At 42.2% G+C, this 20607-nt stretch overlaps 1 protein-coding gene across 1 annotated transcript in view; it reads right to left on the bottom strand.

The window, feature by feature from the left end:
* LOC135210829 (oocyte zinc finger protein XlCOF15-like) overlaps positions 1–17900 on the bottom strand; it is a 33795-nt gene extending 15895 nt beyond the window's left edge. The window contains exon 1 of the mRNA XM_064243702.1: positions 17730–17900. The gene's annotated coding sequence lies outside the window, so the exon portion shown is untranslated. The remainder of the gene's footprint in view (positions 1–17729) is intronic.
* Positions 17901–20607: the final 2707 nt, after the last annotated feature.

Here is a 20607-nt window from a genome sequence, read left to right as displayed (position 1 = left end):
CTTCGCGCGAACAAGGGCAGCCTGGGTACGAGCATCAGGATCTACCGAGGGGACGCCTGATCGGTGGGAGTTCTCCCTAAACCTTCCTGCGGCTGTTGACTTTCCTCCTCCACTGGGACTGGGAGTCTGGAAGAGGTCTAGGCCTGGAAGCTTAAGGAGCCGATCAGACGCACCCTCCACTGCACTGGGCGGGGTCACTGCACAATTCACCTTCACTACTCTTACCTTGCAACGAACGAATCTTCTTTTCCATGCTAAGGATCGTGGCTCTCATGGTTGCCACTTCCGTAGTCGTATCCTTAGGTTCGATGCAGGGCGCAGGAGCTGAAACTGGAGAAGGTTCTAATGCTACAACAGGATTTTCTTCTACCTCGCTAATACGAGACTTACTAGAACTCCTAGACGAAGCCTTTCTCACCCTGTCTTTCTCTAACTTCCTCAAGTAGGAAGAAAGAGCCTTCCATTCACCCTCATCCAACTTCTCACACTCATTACACGGGTTAACAAAAGAACATTCTTTCCCTCTACATTTAAAGCAAACTGTGTGAGGATCTACCGTAGCTTTCGGTAGTCTCACCTTGCATTCATCCATAGAGCACACCCTAAACATAGAAGATTTCTTAACCTCTAACTCAGACATCTCGAAATCAAAGAAAAATCCAAATCAATATCCAAAAACAATCCACAAATGCGTATGCCAAGCCAACAAGATCAGGTACTTCACCAAAAGTCAGTCCAAATAAATCCACGGCAACGAGAATCGAAAAAGCTGTCAGGAGGTAACAACCACAGGTGTAGTCGTCACCGGCGACAGAAAAATTCTGGCTGGAAAGGGAGATTGGTTCTTACAGCCGCCACCCAGCGGCGGGTAAGGTAGATCACCTGACCTACCTGTCGCGTGTGCCGCGAGTTTTGAATTCTGTCGTGACGTCAGAGACGTATAGCTAAGTATATATCTGACAGGAAAGTTCATGTACAAAAACCAAAAAACAAAGGTTATATTTTTGTATAAACACATAACCTAGGTACACCAATTGTACCACTTAACCAATGTGATTTTGTTATAGCTTTTATAGCCTTCAAGGTAATATTTCACCTTGAAGTGCTGATAAAAGATAAACATTTACGCAACAGACTTCTAATGTTGGTATACATCTTCTATATAATTAATTGTTAGAGTAATTATTCTTATAACACAAGTACTTACAACTCCGAATATTTAGAAGATTGACGCCATCTTGATGCTTGCGGATCGCTTGTGTCAACAAACTTCCCATTCCATGTGCTAAATCCGCACACCACTTGTACCCATAGACGCTGGGGTACTTTCTTAATAAAAATCGTAAACAATGACTTCCACCCACGACTTATCCAAGGAAACTACGATTTTTTGGTAGAAGAAGAAAAAAAGGCATGCACTAGATAATTATTTAAATAAATAGATAAACGGCAGTATAAGATCATGAACTGCATAAATTTTTTACATATTCATGATTATTAATTTGAAAATATTCGTTGTTGAGAAAGTAACTAGATTTCTGACTCAAATATCAACAATTTTGCTGTGAACGGTATCTACAGCATTCTTCGCGCTCTTCTATTGTTTATCATTGTTTATCAGAGTTGCCACTTGGTAAGTGTTTACCCTCCAAACTGGGTATAAGACTTACACAAAACCAGGGAAATAAGTGAAATTAGCATATCTTTTTGTAGTATATATACATATTAGAGCAATTTTATCATTATTGCATTACGTACTATGACAACTAGAATTCATGGAGTTTGTAAATGCATCGGCATATGTGTGAAAAGTAATTTGGTTGCAAAAACAGGATAATAGACATGAATTACCATGAACATTTTGAAGTAACAAAGTCAAGTTAAACTAAATAATGAGTAAAGTAAACAATTAAGGGAATAAAGCTTTGCACCTCAAAAACCATGTACTCGTGTGCTGCCTGCAACTGTGTTTGTGGAGTGAGCGCTTGGGAACCAGGAACAGCAACGTAGTTCACATGCAACTTGGAGTGAATTAAGACCAAAATGTGAGCACCTCAGTGGCGTGGTTGGTATGGTGTTTGCGTCCCAACTCAGTGGTTGCGGGTTTGATTCTCGGCCATTCCATTGAGGAGTGAGAGATATGTATTTCTGGTGATAGAAGTTCACTCTCGACGTGGTTCGGAAGTCACGTAAAGCCATTGGTCCTGTTGCTGAATAACCACTGGTTCCATGCAACATAAAAACACCTTACAAACAAACAAACAAACAAACAAGACCAAAATAATTTCAGTTCAAACCATAACCTCGGGAATAAGAAGTTTCATACTTTCACTAGTATAGGAAACAAAATGAAGTTTTTATGTTAAAACAAAGTTTAATGTATACTTACCTGGCAGGTATATATATAGCTATATTCTCTGTTCCACCTGGCAGAAATTTTCAAAACTCGCGGCAAACGCTAGTAACCTATTAGTAGTTCAGGCAACCACCACCCCGTTACCGTGGCGCTAGCGCTAGGAACCGTTCCCAATTGGGCCAGATTTTCTCTGAACCCTGTCTCCTGAGGGGAGGAGGGTGGGAATTAAATTATATATACCTGCCAGGTAAGTATACATTAAACTTTGTTTTAACATAGAAACTTCATTTTAATGTATGACACTTACCTGGCAGGTATATATATAGCTGATTGACACATTTGGAGGTGGGTCAAAGACAGCAACATTATTAGAGTATAAAAATATTATTAAAATATTATTAAAACTCTAGGTTCCTTACCTGCTAAGGTAGCTGACTTCATAGGTCCTGCCTCTAAGCCTGCTTAAACCTTAGGAGCTCTCAACAAGGAAGTGTCCTGTATGTTGAAGAAGCTAAGACTGGAACTGACAACTGGACGTGACCAATGTGTTGACAGAACCGTACAGCCCTCTTATGCCACGGCATTCAAGCTAGTAATAGATCATTTACCTGAACTACACACACACCATCACAAGATAATACTAACAAGACTGATAAAAGTACCGAACACTTTTCTCAGACGACCAAAAACACAAACACCATCACCTAATAAAATCAACTAGCTTAAAAGAAGGTTATGGGGTAGTAACTCCTTTGCCCAATACTGTACCAGAGGACACGTTATGGACCTAGCATCTGACAATTATCAAAGGTTGTCTGAATATCCCTAAGATAATGAGACGCAAATATTGAATTAGTTCTCCAATATGTGGATTCAATAATTTCCTTGAGGGCTAAATTCTTTTTAAAAGCTAATGAAGTCGCAACTGCCCTGACTTCATGAGCCTTCACTTTCAAAATACCAAAGCTCTGCTCTTGACACAACATATGAGCTTCTCTAATCAACTCTCTCATGAAGAAGGCTAGAGCGTCTTCGTCATGGGTCTACTGGGGTCTTTAACTGAACACCACAGAGCATCAGAATTCCCTCTGATATCTCTTGTTCTTTCCATATAAAAACGCATGCTCGCACTGGGCAGAGAACTCTTTCTTGCTCGTGACCCACTAACTCAGACAGACCCAAAACTTCAAAGGATCTTGGCCAAGGATTAGCTGGATTCTCATTCTTGGCCAAGAAACCTTCTTGGAATGAACACACTGCGTTGCCATGTCTCCATCCCACCTTCTTCGATATGGCTGAAGCTCACTAGCTCTCTTTTAGCGGTTGCCCAAGCTACTAAAAAGTAGTTTTCCTTTTTTAGGCAACACTCTCATAGAGGATTTCTCTAAAGGCTCGAATTTGCTAGAGGTTAAATACTTCAAGACACATCGAGGTTCCAAGCAGGTGGCCTGCATTGTGGTTGTTTCTTTGTACCAAATGACCTAATCAGATTTCTAAGGTCTAAGTTATTCGAGATGTCTAGATCTCTGTGTCTAAACACTGAGGTTAGCATACTTTATAACCTTTGATTGTCGAAACTGACAACCCAATTCCTTCCTCAAGTATGAAGGAAATCTGCGATTTGGGTCACAGATGGTTTACTGGATGAAGACACTTTTCCTGTTCTTACACCACTTCCGGAAATTCTCCCACTTCGACTGATATACTGTGATTGTGGAGGTTCTTCTGGCTCTAGCCACTGCACTGGCACCTCTCTAGAATATCCCCTCGCTCTGACAAGACTTTCGATAGTCTGAACGCAGTCAGACCCAGAGCGAGGGTATTCTTGTGAAACCTGTCGAAGTGGGGTTGTCTGAGTAAATCTACTCTTAGAGGAAGAGTCCTTGGCGTATCTATTGTCCATTCCAGTACCTCTGTGAACCAACTTTGGGCCAGGCCAAAACGGGGCTATTAAGGTCATCCTCGTTCCTTGGCTCTCTCTGAACTTCTTCATAACTTTCCCCCAGTACCTTGAACGGAGGAAAAAGCGTACACATCTAAGTTTGTCCAATCCATCAGGAATGCGTCGACCGCCACTGCTTCCTGATCTGGAACCGGAGAGCAATAGGTTGGTAACCTTTTTTGTTCTGGCTGTCGCAAACAGATCTACCTACCGGGACGGCCCCACAACTTCCACAGGCTCTGGCAAACCTCCATGTGCAACGTCCACTCCGTCGAGAGAAGTTGTTCTCTTCTGAATCAACAGGTCCGCACTCACATTTTTCTCTCCTTGTATAAACCTGGTGAGCAGCACGACACTTTCCTCTTCCGCCCAAAGCAGAACTTCCTTTGCCAGCTTGTAAAGGGGAAAAGAATGAGTCCCTCCTTGTTTGCGGATGTATGCCAGAGCCGTGGTGTTGTCCGAGTTGATCTGCACTGTCTTGTCTCGAATCAACTCTCTGAAGTGCTTCAAGGCCAAGAAAATTGCCATCAGTTCCTTCCTGTTTATGTGCCAACTTGTTTCTTCCTTGCTCCAAAGTCCCGACACCTCTTGAGGCCTAATGTCGCTCCCCAACCCGCGTCCGACGCGTCGGAATACAAGACGAGGTCTGGGCTCTTCTGCTGAAGCGACATCCCTCTTTCTAACCTGCCTGGAGTTAGCCACCACTTTAATTCCTCCTTCACTTCGGCAGGAATTAGAAACTGGAAGGAATCCGGTTGCAATTTTCTTGGCCATGAATCCTTCAGGAAAAACTGTAGAGGTCTCATGTGCAGTCTTCCTAAAGAAATGAACCTCTCTAGCGAAGAGAGTGTGCCCAGTAGACTCATCCACTCTCTTGCTGAGCATCGGTCTTTCTTTAGAAAGTCCTGCACCTTCCGAATGCATAGGGCTTGCCTTTTCGGGGGACGGAAAAGCCCGAAAAGTCACTGACGATATCTGAATCCCCAAATAAACTATCTGTTGTTGGGGATTCAATTGAGACTTCCCCATGTTTACCACAAGACCTAGGTCTTTTGCTAAGTTCAATGTTTGCTTCAAGTCCTCCAGACATTGACTTCTTGATTGGGATCTTATCAACCAGTCGTCCAGATAAAAAGACACTCTGATCCCTCTTAAATGCAACCATCTCGCCACATTGGACATCATCCTCGGTGAACACTTGGGGGCTGTGCAAAGGCCGAAGCACAGGGCCTTGAACTGAAAGACCCTGTCCTGAATCACAAACCTTAAATACTTCCTGCTTCCTGGATGAATCGGAATATGAAAGTATGCGTCTTGTAAGTCCAGGGTCACCATCCAGTCCCCTGGACGTACCGCTGCCAGTACTGAATCGTTCGTCTCCATAGTGAACTTGGTCTTTTCTACGAAAAGATTCAGTTGACTTACATCCAGAACTGGCCTCCAACCTCCCGAGGACTTTGCAACCAGGAACAACCGGTGTAAAATCCCGGAGATTCGTGATCCAGAACAGGCTCTATGGCTCCTTTCTCTAGCATGGAAGCTACTTGCTCCCACAGAGCCGCTTTCTTCACTAAATCGTTGTAATTTGCCCCGAGGGCTCTCGGAGATGTTGCGAGAGGAGGTCTCTTCAAGAAAGGAATCTTGTACCCTTCCCGAGCTACGTTGACAGCCCAGGGATCTGCCTTCATGTTCTGCCAAACTTCCCAAAAACCTTGAAGTCTGGCTCCCACTGTCGTCTGGAGGACTGATATCTCATTCTTTAGAGGTGGTCTTGGCTCCTCTTTTAGTGGGTACTCTCTTACCCCTAAAGCGGGTCGCGCGAATGGTTCTGCCTCGAAAGGGCTGTTGCGAAGGCCATAGTTTCCTTTGGAGTTTTCTTAACCAACTTGGATGGTAAGAACTTCTTAACTGAAGACGAGAGAAGATCTTGAGTGGCCTTCTGAAGAAAGGGAGAGAGCTATATCCCTAATCACCTCTGAAGGAAACAGCTGTTTCGAAAGGGAGAGAACAGCAACTCCGATTTCTGAGAGTTAGAAACTCCTTTTGAAGCGAAAGAACACACAGCGATCTCTTCTTTAGTACTCCTGCTGTGAACAAAGAAGCCAGTTCATTCATTCCGTCTCTCAGAGCCTTGTCCATGCAGGACATAATGCTCTTAGCTGTTTCTATATCCTGCGAATCCTCTTCTTCTAGGAGTTCGCCAGTGCTCCCAAAGACCAATCTAGGAAATTGAAGACTTCGAAAGTCCTAAAAATCCCTTTAAAAAGATGGTCAAACTCGGACGAAGTCCACCAGACCTTAGCAGACTGTAACGCCTGTCTGCGTGAGCTGTCTACTATACTGGAGAAGTCCCCCTGGGAGGAGGCAGGTACTCCCAGGCCTAGACTTTCTCCAGTAGCGTACCATACTCCTGACTTCGATGCTAACTTAGCTGGTGGAAAAGCAAAAGAGTATTTTCACGCTTCTTTCTTATCCTTCATCCAGTCATTCACACGTTGAAGAGGGCCTTCTTCGCCGAAATTGACAGAGTCATCTTAAGGAAAGAGGACTTCTTTGGAGTCCTAGTCTTGGAAACTGCGATAAGGGAGATAAAGGAGCTGTCGGTTTGAATTCCCCTTCAAAAATAGAAAGAAGACGTGAAGTCAGAACCTTGTACTCTGAAGAAGGTTCCGTATTCTTTTCCTCAACTAATTCCAATTCCTCTTCTGCTGAAGAAATGTCTTGCAAATCACTGTCGTGTTGACGCTTCGCTGACTGAATAACGTCCTGCCGCCTCCTGCCGCCTGCGTCTGCGGTAACGAAGAATCGGCGTCCTGCCGCCTCTCGATGTCCTGCCGCCTGCGTCCTGCGTCCATCGTAGACACCATCTGCTTCCTGTCGCCTGCGTCTTTGCGTCCACAATTGATCCTCGAGTCCTGACGTTTGCGTCCTGCTTCTTCCGAAACCATTTTCTTCTTCCTGCGTTCTGCGTCCTGAATAACCAAGCGATCGCCTGTCCACGTAGCGCCAGTGCGTCCTGCGTCCGCGGCGAACGCGTCCTTGTCTTCCCTCTTAGAAGACTTAACGGGAAGGAAATCGTCCTTCCGCCTCGAAGATGCCTGCACAGGCGCATCCCAAGACTTCACAAGAAACTGCCAGCGTTAGACTGCATTTCCCTTAAGAAACCCTTCATACTATCTTCCTGAATGGCAGAGGACGAAGGAGGAGGATTACGAGCGGGACTGCAACGTAACGGAGAGCGATCTTGTACTCTACCCGACAAAGGAGATAGACTGCAGGGGAAGATAAACAAGAAGATGGAGGAGAGTCTCTCATCGAAATCCAAGGACGAGAAGGCCGTACTAAGTCCTCCTTTAGCACGAAAAAACCTCTTCCTCTTGATCGGAACTGCGTCCCCGTCTTCCGAGGAGGACAACACCTCAGGACTACTCCAAGCCTCACGATCTTGAGCATGTCTCTGCGGAGCGGTCGATGTCCTGAAAGTCCTCTGAGGGGGCGAGACACAACTGCATACCGACGTTCCCGCTCGGAAGTCGAACCATCCGAGGACGCACACTTCCCAGTTACGCCTTTTCTGCGGCGAACTGCAACAGCCTGGGAACTTGCAACAGGACTGTTCGAAGGGACGCCTGACCGCGACAAAACCTCTCTCGCCTCCCTTCGACTGTCGACATGCCTTCTCCCTTGGGGTCTGGGAGCTTGACAGAGGTCTAGGTCTAGGAGCACGAGAGAGACGATCAGACGCCCCCTCCGCTACACTTTCACTGACAATCAAAAGCACTAACCTTTATCCGTAAGTCGCTGTATCTGGTCGCCCATGACGCAAGGGCAGCGAACACCTTCACAATTTGTGTATCGTTCGCCTCCTCCGTACAGCAGCGGGCGCAGGAGATACCTGGGGAGAAGGAACACTACCAATTCTTACGTTAGAAGGAGCTGGAGAGGAAATACATTCACTCCTTTTACTAGAAGAATTCGACTTCTCACTACGAGAAACAGATCTCCTTACACGATCTTTCTCAAGCCTTTCAACATATTTCATAAATATCTTCCATTCCTTCTCTGATAAATTCTCACATTCAAAACACCTATTCTCCCAAGTACACACATTCTCTCTACACTTCTTACAAATGGTATGAGGGTCGACCGAAGCTTTCGGCAACCTTACCTTCACACCTCTTTTACACAAACTCTAAACATACATTCCAGTATCAGACATCTTTAAAGAACAATCCAAAGCGAATGCCAAGCTAACGTTTCCGAGTACAATACCAAAGATCCATGAAAAGTCAGCAACGAGAATGAAAATCCTAGCAGGGAACCACCAACAATGTTGCCGGTTCGGCTGGCAGAGAAAATCTGGCCAATTGGGGAACGGTTCCTAGCGCTAGCGCCACGGTAACGGGGTGGTGGTTGCCTGAACTACTAATAGGTTACTAGCGTTTGCCGCGAGTTTTGAAAATTTCTGCCAGGTGGAACAGAGAATATAGCTATATATATACCTGTCAGGTAAGTGTCATACATTAAAATGTTTTATTGTGCTGATTACAACTGCAATCTGGAGTAAGATCAATAAATGTTACATACATATATACACTAACATTGTTCAAATGAGTGCTGGGAAAGATGGTGGCTCCTCTGTGCCTACGAATGGCACCTCACGCAGGTGCCACCATATTAGATTTCAAAACTGCCTTGAAAACCACAATTTTTGGAAGTAAATTGTATTTCTCCTAACTACATAAACCTGAGGTCCTTTACATAAGAAATTACTTTCAGTAGCTGGAATTACGGCCGTTAAATCTTGAACAAGGTGGTTAGGCAGTAACTACCGTGTGGCAGGTGGGTAGGCTAGCCTGCCCTGGTGTAAACACTCCACTTTGCCTTTCGGCCCAGGTTCAGATTGAGGGGTGGCATAAGGTGGGCATGTATGTAAAGGACCTCAGGTTTGTATAGTTAGGAAAAATGATATTGTTATGATACAATAAAGTTTCATACATACTTACCTGGCAGATATATACTTAGCTATAGACTCCGTCGTCCCCGACAGAAATTCAAATTTCGCGGCACTCGCTACAGGTAGGTCAGGTGATCTACCGCCCTGCCCTGGGTGGCAGGACTAGGAACCATTCCCGTTTTCTATCAGATTTTCTCTCTTCCACCTGTCTCCTGCGGGGAGGCTGGGTGGGCCATTAATCGTATATATCTGCCAGGTAAGTATGTATGAAACTTTATTGTATCATAACAATATCATTTTCATACATTCAACTTCCCTGTCAGATATATACTTAGCTGATTGGCACCCTTTGGTGGAGGGTAAGAGACAGCTAACTACTGAAATAGACAGGTAAACAAAACATATGTTGTAGGTAAATGTAATTTTATAGACCTTGTTCCTACCTGATTAGGCAGAAGACTTCGTGGCTACTGCCTAGGAGTCTGCTTCGCCTCAAGAGCCTTAGCGAGATATTGATCTGTGGCCAAGAGTTCTTGTGGGTCTGTCGATGGGGTCTTATCCACTTACTCAGCAGAGCCTAAACTGGCATTGTCAATGGATGCTAATCCACTAACATGACAACACGCCTTATTTAAGGACACACAATGATCCCGATCACCCGATCCTAACACCCCTGTGTTAGTTCTAAGATGTCAAGAGTTATCCCCCAAACTCCTCACAAACAACCAATAACTCAAATCACACCAGCGGAAGGACCCACCCCGTCCCACCGAGGTGAGACGGGTCCCGAGAAGCTCCTGAGGGAGACTTCTTAGGAGGGAGGAGGCAACCTTCTTCTTCCTCGGCTGTGAAGCCTTGGAAGTTGAAGGGGAAGAGGCGGCAGCCGACGACCATGAAGAAGATGAAGACGATGACGACGACACCTTCCTCCTCTTCTTCGTTAGCTTCCTCAGGACAGACGTAAGATCTGCCACAGGGCCGGACGCACCTGTATAGACAGACCAAATTCTGGGGCAGCACCACCACGAACAGGGACGACGTCAGCAGGTATGGGCATCTCAGGAATGGCAGGAACAGCAGGCACAGCCAGCACAGCATCGGCAGGGACAGCAGCACAGCAACTGAAAGGACAGCTAGCACAGCAACGGCAGGGACAACCAGCACAGTATCGGCAGGTACGGCAGGCAGCACCGGTAACACAGGAGGTGGAGCAGCAGCCAGAGACATCCTGGTACCGGCGGCAGGTCCAGGGGCGAGCTCTAGGCAGTGAAAGTCTGGTCGCGGCAGCGCGGCAACCCCCAGCGGCGGCAGCACGCCCCCCCTCGGTACGGCGAATGGCCCTGCCCAGCGGTTGTAGGCGAGTATACCAGGTGAGGAGGGCAGCATACCTGGAGTCGACAAGGTCGTTGTCGTGGTCACCGCTCCATGTGACCACAGCAGGTCCAGGCAGATAAAGCAGCAGCCCCTGGGACACTAGGCACGCCCTGCAGACCGAAGGACGCCCACACCTGACCAAGGTTATCCCTCGTGGCACTAGTACCTGCGGAAACAATAGTAGAGTGATTGAAGGGGAGACCCCTCGCGGGGGGGGGGGGAGCCCCACCTAGAACGAGCGGCAGACCCCGATACATTGTACGTCGGGGCACCGAGCCCTCCTCCGCGCTCGACAGATTGGGCAAGGAGAAGAACCCGGATACCCCCCCCCCGAAGGGGAAGGGCCATCTGCGGGAGCTGAGGGGGGGGCAGGCCCCGCTCCCCACCCCCGCACAGCACCCATTGCATCCAAAAACAATATACGGCACAGCCCGAGAGCAATCGTGCCCTAGGCACCGAGTGCAAGGGCATAAGGATCAATTCCCGGTCTGAGCGGAATCTTGATCCAAAATGAATATTGATGCAATAATAATATATGAAAATGAAAAAGAATACTGCAATTGCAATTCCATTTCACACAAAAATAAGTGCTCGTGCCGAGCGCATTCGTGCCCTCGGCACCGAGCGCACAGGGCAAAAATATAAATGAAAAAGAGTACTTACTTACAATTTTCACTCACACATTTCCACCCAAATTTTCACATAAATAAAGGGCTCGGGTCGAGCGCATTCGCGCCCTCGGCACCGAGCACAAGGGGAAAGGATCCATCCCGATTATGAGCGGAAACCTTGATCCATGATGAATTGATGCAATCAAAATAATATATGAAAATGAAAAAGAATACTGCACTTGCAATTTCACTTTCACACAAATTTAAAGGGGGAAGGATCAATTCCCGGGTAAGAGCGGAAACCTTGATCCAATAAATATGATGCAATCAAAATAATATATGAAAATGAAAAACAATACTGCACTTGCGATTTCACTTTCATACAAAATAACGGGCTCATGCCGAGCGCATTCGCGCCCTCAGCACCGAGCCGACAGGGCAAAAATATAAATGAAAAAGAGTACTTACTTACAATTTTCACTTACACATTTCACCCAAAAATACACGGTTAGGCGCCGCGGAGGCGCTGGTCTCGCCCTCGGCACCGAGCACACAAAAAATAAGGATCAATTCTGGGAAACTTCTGAATTTCCCGCACTTACGCCCTTCAGTCCCTGCAATCGTCGGTACCGGAGGGCGTAAAGAACTCATGATCCAAAACAAATCACTTCAATGTAATTGAATAATAAAAAAAGAGTGAATAATTGTACTTACAATTTTCAGTTACACAATGTAAACAGAAAAAGAAACACAACTATATGAAAAGCAAACGACGAAAAAGCGGGCAGAGAGCGAAGATAAACACGTCTATCCACCAGCAGGCCGAAAGCAAAAGTGATTCTTCACCTCTCAGTCGCGCAGCGCACACACTGTCGGACAAGCAGTTAACTACCGAACCCCTTGTTCGAAAGCTTACGACTATCCAGCTGCCGCTAGTAACCTTCCTTTGTAAAAGGACGAAAGGTTGTATCCCCTGTCGGAACAATAGGCTATGTATTGGAAGTATATACGTATACATAAATATTAAAGCAATTTTATCATTATTGCATTACTATGACAACTAGAACTCATGGAAACAGTTTATAATAATGCATCGGCGTATGTGTGAAGCCCCACTAATGTGGCAACGATGATTTTGCCATTCTTAGCATGCAAACATTAAAGGTTACATTTATTTCTGGCATACAGTTATTAAAAAAATCAAAATACTAATATAGACTTAAATCAATGAAAAGTCCTAGCAGAAAAAACATTATAATCCACTTATCCGTAGTCTGCTCCTCTATAGTTTTTGGCAGCCAGATGTACGACAAGGTTAGAAACATTGGATTGTATCTGCTTTAGAAATATCTGTAATTTTTCGGGGTAATTTGGTTGCAAAAAAGGGATAATAGACATGAATTAAATTAACATTTTTAAATAACAAAGTAAAGTTGAACTAAATAACGAGTAAAATAAACAATTTAGGGAATAAAACTTTGCAGTGTCGTCGTCTGCTGTTCGTAACTGTGTTTGTGGTGCGTGCACTTAGGAACCAGGAACAGCAACTTAGTTAAAGTGCAATGTGGAGTGAGTTGAGACCAAAATGTGTATAATAACACTCAAATAAGCACTGTGGAGTTTCAGTTGTGATGGCAGTAAGGATAAAAACCACCGATTACAAGGTAAAAATGAATTCAGTTCAAACCATGACCCCGGGAATAACAAGTTTCATACTTTCACTAATATAGGCAACAAAATGTGTTTATTGTGCTGATTACAACTGCAATCTTGAGTAAGATCAACAAACGTTACATATATATGCTAACATTGTTCAAATGAGTGCTGGGAAGGCTGGGAAAGATGGTTTCCATTAGTGAACAGACCCGTCCATCCACACGATAGCCGCCATATTGGATTTCAAAACTGCCTTGAAAACATATTTTACGAAGAGCGTCACGAGCTTATTTTAGTTCGTATGGGGCTTTCATATATCACATTATATGTTGACGAAACTTCAATCTTTTGAATGGTAAGCTTAGAGTTGTAGCTAAATGTATTCTTGTTTCACCAATTAAATATAGTAGAGTAAATAAGACCCGTCCAGTGTGATGATGGTGGGGGATCGTCCGTGATTTAGTACCCTAATAACATTTCCTACCTGAAAATTCACTGGTATTATTTCAGTTTCAACCATTATGGGAAATCTATTATATTGATATTTTTCCCGAGTAAAGCACGTGATAACAAAACACTTCTTCTCAATACATTATTGTCGCTAATGCATACTTACAGAGAAAAAAAAAGATTAAGTTTTTACTCCTTCGAAATTTTTCCTAAAGTCGGGAGAGGTGTTTCCTCTACGGTAATGTTTACTTTAATGAGCCCTCTAACTTACTTTCTTACGCAAACAAAAGCAGTTCCAGTTACTCATTATTGGCTGAGAGGTGTGACATCGTTATGACGTCATGGGTTTCATAACCAATTACGAATGACTTGAGTCGAAAACTAAGTTTCACTAGCATTTCAGCGGAGTAATACAGTTACCTGTCTAGTGTCCACTGGTATCCTTGTTTGACTGAATACTCGAATAATGAAGCAAAAAAACGGCATTTTGTCTTCCTGTACCTATGGCAGAGGTAGGTGGCTGGCCCTTCTGGCATTTAATTTTTGACAGACCTTCGATTTCCTACCGATTGTTTGCAGTGCAATGTGGTCGTCGGGTACCTGGCCACTTCCTACTTTAAGTTGCATGTCAGGGAACCTTGCAACGGCTTCACGTTTTCCTCAAAGCACCAGCACATTTTTATCAACCAACAGTTTAAGGTAAGCTTTCATTAATTTATAGAGTATATTATAATGGTGGTAGTATAACGATGTATACAGCAGTACCATCACTTTGGATTTGGTTTGATGGATGTTAGGTAGTGGCCTTAAGGGGGGGTCGCAGGGGGGGCGGAAGCCCCCCCGCTATGCCTAGGTAGGGGTACAGGGCCCTAGGTAAGGTTAGGTGGTTGTATTAGGTTCGGTAGTGCCCCGAAAATCACTGTGGCCTTAAGGGGGGGTCGCAGGGGGCCCCCCCGCTAGGCCTAGGTAGGGGTACAGGGCCCTAGGTAAGGTTAGGTGGTTGTATTAGGTTCGGTAGTGCCCCGAAAATCACTGTGGCCTTAAGGGGGGGTCGCAGGGGGGCGGAGCCCCCCCGCTAGGCCTAGGTAGGGGTACAGGGCCCTAGGTAAGGTTATTGGGGTGTATTAGGTTCGGTAGTGCCCCGAAAATCACTTTTCTCCTCCTCCCCCCACCCAAAAACCCCGTTTCCCACTGGGATCCCCATAATTGAAGTAGTAGTAGGTTTATGCTTAGATTTTGTGTGTAAGAGTAACTCTCTTTCTTTTTTATTCATTTCCTCATGTTTCTATGCGATGTGCAACACCAATCTGGTCGTTTTTTTGCCGTTTTTCGTCGTAATACTTGAAAACGGGTGCGGCCTTCTCCTGGACATTTACCTTTTCTGGAAAAAAACTTTTTTTTTTTTTTAACTCCAATTAGTACATAGGGGGAAACATCAGTTCAGGCCAACCCTCATCACGGTGGACGGGTCTTATTCACTCGATATTTAATTGGTGAAACATGAATACAATTGCAACTCTAAGCATACCATTTAAAAGACTGAAGTTTCGTCAACATATTGTGATATATGAAAGCCCCATACGAACTAAAATAAGCATGTGAGCTCTTCGTAAAATATGTTTTCAAGGCAGTTTTGAAATCCAATATGGCGGCTACGTTTTTCATGGACGGTTCTCATCAGTGACGGACACCATCTTTCCCCAGCCTTCCCAGCACTCATTTGAACAATGTTAGCGTATGGTATTGTAACGTTTATGATCTTACTCAAGATTGCAGTTGTAATCAGCACAATAAAACAACATTTTGTTGCCTATATTAGTGAAAGTATGAAACTTGTTATTCCCGGGGTTATGGTTGGAACTGAATTCATTCTTACCTTGTAATCGGCGGTTTTTATCCTTACTGCCATCACAACTGAAACTCCACAGTGCTTATTTGATTGTTATTATACACATTTTGGTCTCAGTTCACTCCACATTGCACTTTAAACCCGTTGCTGTTCCTGGTTTCTAAGCAGCTGCGCGCCATAAACACAATTACAAACAGCAGACGACGAAACTGCAAAGTTTTATTCCCTAAACTGTTTACTTTACTCGTTATTTAGTTTAAATTTACATTGTTATTTAAAAATTTTGATTTAATTCATGTATATTATCCCGTTTTTTTAGCAACCAAATTACCCCGAAAAATTACAGATATTTCTAACGTAGATAAAATCAAATGTTTCTAACGTTTTCGTACATCCTTGGCTGCCGAAAACCATAGAGGAACGAATACGGAAAAAGTGCATAGAGGAACGACTACGTTTTTTTTTTTTTTTTTGTTTTTGCTAGCACTTTTCATTGATTTCAGTCTTTATTAGTATTTTGAATTCTTAAATAATCGTATGCCAGAAATAAATGTAACCTTTAATGTTTTTGCATGCTTTAATGTTTGCATGCTAAGAATGGCAAAATCATCGTTGCCACATTAGTGGAGGCTTCACACATACGCCGTTCCATTATTATAAACTGTTTCCATGAATTCTAGTTGTCATAGTAATGCAATAATGATAAAATTGCTTAATATTTATGTATATATACTTCCAATACATAGCCTAATTTCACCAATTTCAACGTTTTTGTGTGTAGTCTTATACCCAGTTTGGAGGGTCAACACATACCGAATGGCAACAGAGAGAGAGAGAAAGGAAGGCGGAGGAACGAAAGAAGAAAAGGGATGGCGGTGGAGGGGGGGGGGGGGGGTGGGGGGGGAGAGGGGTAGGTGGAGCTTTATACGCGTGTTCGTATCCATTTCTGCATAATGGAGTTTTTGTCTCTTGGTACAAGGACAAGTGTCGTTATTCTTTACGATTAGTGATTCACGATACCCTTATAATTACGGCACTGGGTGTAATGCACTATAGCAAAATCTCGTTCTGTTACGAGTGTTCGTTACAGAAATAGGTATTGCCCAAAAAACGTGCTTGCACTGTCTCTGAAACCCATAGTAGACATGCTGCTTAGTGTCAATCAAGTTTTTATAAACCAAGTATTTTTTACAAGCTAGCTATTGAATAAATTTGTATTTTTCTCAGTCAAAAACAAATATGCCCCTCAATGCTAACTTTCCTCTTTTAACGACTTTTCTGGTCATTTGCAAATTCGGCCCCATAATTTCTTATGGTGCGAAAACAGACAGAGGGCCCATGGACCGAAAACGATTGCGTCACACTACGGCGATAATCCAGCAGTAAAACATCTTCATATATCCAAAAAGTAAATAATAAAGATATATATGCGCATTACGATTATAACAATTACATGTATAGCTGATAACAATCTGCACGAATAACTGGTAAACTGTTCTGCAATGACAGTTGAGTATAGCAATTATTTACAATAGGTACGAAAGTCAAGATGTCGTGACGTCATAATACAGAACTTGAAAGAACGTTCTAATTCAGAAAAATAATTACTTAAATTTGAGTCAGAGGCGAGTTACTTTTTCAATAACGAATATTTTCAAATTAATCATCATAAATATGTAAAATATTGATGTTTTACTACTTATTAAAAATTAAGCCAAGAGAACGCTTTTTTTTTCTAGTCATCTTCTACCCCAAACAAAGCTGTTTACGCCTGGCTTGTTGTTGATGAGAAATACGTGTTTCGATTGTTGTGATAAAAGTGCTCCAGCGTCTGTGGGTACAAGTGGTGTGCGGATTTATCACAGGAAATGGTTAGTTTATTGACACAAGCTACTCGTAAACATCGAGATGGCGTCAATCTTCGAAACATTTTTAGTTGTAAGTAAAAATTTCTAAAGCGTTTTTGGTGGGGGATTTCCACTGCCGTGGGCGCCATTTTCAGTACCCTCTGTTTAAATCTGTTTAAATCTTAAAATTTGGCCTTAATTTCTAACTTTGGGGAAAATACTTACTTCGAAAGGAGAGTAGAGGTCTTTAGCTCCGTTTCTCACCAACAACAAGTCGCGACTGATGCCCATCTCGGGTGTCAGGACGCGTTATAATGTACTTTTTCGGAGGGTGGCTTGCACTGATGGTAGCTGGCCTGCGTGGCCTGCTTTGATGTTTTACCCTAGGTAGTAAATCTCTAAATCGGATGGTTTGCAGTCAAAATAAATGTTAAATCCGTTGGAACTACATTATTTCTGATGCAACAAATATATTTTTATTGCATTTTTCCAAATTTGGCTGAAACTAAAAATTTACCAATTCACTTATAGCTAGTTCTCTGATTCTGATTAAGATCAGTTAATGAGGACTTGCACCTTGTGTTAGGCTAGCTAGTACGTCAGGTTGATCAGCTTAGATTTGCTAACACAATAAACATCAGAAAAACATTCAAAGCATACATTAAAATAAAGAAAAACGGTAATTACCAACTTGGTAAAAGGTTTCGGCACCTTATTGTTGTTCCTGTTGGTATTTATCCTTTAGAAGTTCACATATTCTACCTGTAGTGTGTGTGTATGATGCCTTTAATGAGGTGACGTAAAAAGGTAGTAGTAGTAGTAGTAGTAATGGGTGGGATGTACCTTTGAAACGTCTCTTTCCCTTGCTCGTTTTATTTCTCATTTTGTAGGAAAGCTTGACAGTAGTAGTAGTAGTAGCAAATGAGCAATGTCATGTCCCTCGTTCTACTTTGCATACGATTGTGTTCGTTTATTAATAATGATGGAAATAAGATTATTATTAGGCAATCCTACAGTTGCAGGGACCAAAATTCACTGCTCCCTTCTGTGTTAGATTAACTCTGCAGGGAAAAAAATAAAGTATTCCGTTAATGAAGAAAACAGCTGCAGCAAAATCTCAGAAGTGAGGAAAGATTTTTATGTTAATTTATTTTTACCTTAATTTCATTTTCACCCTTTTTCAATCACTCGGTTTATTTCTTCATTGTATTTATTTATTTCATGATTCTATTTATTCTTAATTATTACAATTCTAATCTATCATCTTTAGATATTATTTAGTTTGAAATGATATCAGTAGCAGTTATATCATGATTAAGCAGTGTGGCCAGAACGTTACGCAATTTTGTGAATCTTGCCTGACAAGGATTTTCATATCACAAAAACAAATGGAAATGAAAGTTTTTGTTAAACTCTGTTAACCAAAACGAAAATATTTTCCTCAAATCAATAAATTGAATAAGTCTTTAACAATAATCACAAGTATTTGAGCAAGATGCGTTAAATTTGCTGAATATTGCAATTCAGCCTTGTAATATATATCATAAGTTTAATTAATTGTAAACCAAGCAACTCCATTCACATGAGGAATGAGTTTGTTTACACAAAGGATGAGGTTACAATCCTTTAAGTACCTTTTTGACCGTTTATCCAAAGACAGTATTGAGCTTCTATCTTTTTCCTGTAGGAAAGATGGTCGTTATTGTCGTTTTTGCTGCCTTTCCTGTTTGCGTTTTCAAACATCCCATTCTTTATGCACACAAATTAAGCAACTAGGAGTGATATGGTATATAAAACTTATGCCTTGGGCCAAGTACTGGGAACTATGAGGTCACTCAGTGCCGAGAGGGAAATTAGGAGTAAAAAAAGTTAAATTTAAAGGTTTAACAGAAAAAACATTAGCAGTTGCAATATGATATACAGACTTCCCCCATATCGGTGAGGGATGCGTAACGGAACCCCGCCGAACAGTTGAAACTCCTAAAACAATGCTTAAAACTGTCTATGTACTGTATTTTGTTAGTTAGTACTCAAGAAAAATCCACTGAAAACATTTATATAAACCTGATTTTTTAAACAGTTTTATCACAAAAACTGCATTTTTTGGTGAAATTGATAAAAAGACAAGAGTTTGTGGACATTCCTCATAAAAAAAATACCGCGAATACGTGAATTTCACACAAGTAATGTGTAAATATGGTCCACAGAGGAATCCGTGAATACGCGAGTCCGTGAATGCGATTATACCACTTTTCTGTATCTGCATCTATGTCTCATCCTTTCATCTTATCTTATGCTGCAAATACAATGCAAAAATTACACTTAAAGTTTGTTTTTTTATCCTGTCATTCATATTTAGGATCGACCATTCACTTCCGTAAAGGACTGGTGGCTAAACTCTGTTATATGTCATCCAAACTACATAAGTGTGAAGGATAATGCCTTCTGTTTCTTTCACCATCCATATTAGCATTCATTGCTTCATCTTCCCAGTTTCCATATATAGTGGGCCCCTGTATTCACATTCTCCGGATTCGCGGACTCACACATTCGCGGATTTTTCTTTAGAACATATTCACCCATTATTTGCTAGAAATTTGTATAGTTGTGGTATTTTTCTATGAGAAATATACTATCCACAAATTCCAGGGATTTCTTTTATCAATTTTGTCATGAAATGCACTTTTTGTGATAAAACTTTAAAAATCCAGGTATAAACATTTTTAGTGGAGTTTTCTTGAGTTTTAACTAACAAAATAGGCCATTTTCAGCATTTTTATATGGCCTTGAAACTTAAGTAACCAAGGACTTTTGTAGATGTGGCATGGAAAAGAGATAGAAAAACATTTTATTTAATGAGCTGGAAAAAATTTTATTTAACAAATGACAAAGTTGAATTTACTAAGAATAAAATTCTAAAATTGCTGTATGATGACAGTTTTTTTTTTAGAAATTCCTAGAACTTTAAAGCTTTTTAATATAAATGTCGTTTTCAGTAATATTAATGTCAAGAGTTTAGTCATAAAAAATTCTCCTAAAAATCTTCCCAGCCACATACAGGGAAGGGTTGAAGAGCCTTCCAAGGCAGCCAAAATTTCAGAATGTTTCCATACCTGAGTTGATCCACGATTCTGAAGTAAAAGTTGCACTGATATCCAAATAATCTGTGGACCAAACAGACCCACATTCTCTTTTAATCTGATATTTACAAGCCTGCAAATATTACCTCCCTACAAGGATCATTTATTATAGGATTTGAAATTACATTTTTACATTCTATACATCATTTATTTGAGTATGCTTGCACTACATATGAAACACTGTGACCGACATGAAATAACAATTCGAAATAACAATATATTAGTATTTTTATTGATTAAAGTACTACCAATGGAGTTAAGTGAAAGGGACAGTTATGACTCTTTAAGAATCTCCCAGTTATCACAATTCGGCAAACACTGCTTCCAACCTCCAAGTTTGGCAAATTTCAGTCTGGGAAGATTTGGTGAACGGACATCTTGTCTAAGAAGTTAACAAAAAATGTCACTGAGGCTAAAGACATTAG

Source organism: Macrobrachium nipponense, chromosome 4 (genome assembly GCF_015104395.2).
Source record: "Macrobrachium nipponense isolate FS-2020 chromosome 4, ASM1510439v2, whole genome shotgun sequence".
NCBI lineage: Eukaryota > Metazoa > Arthropoda > Malacostraca > Decapoda > Palaemonidae > Macrobrachium > Macrobrachium nipponense.
The sequence above is the reverse complement of the archived record's forward strand: the minus strand, read 5'-3'. Positions and strand labels throughout refer to the sequence as shown.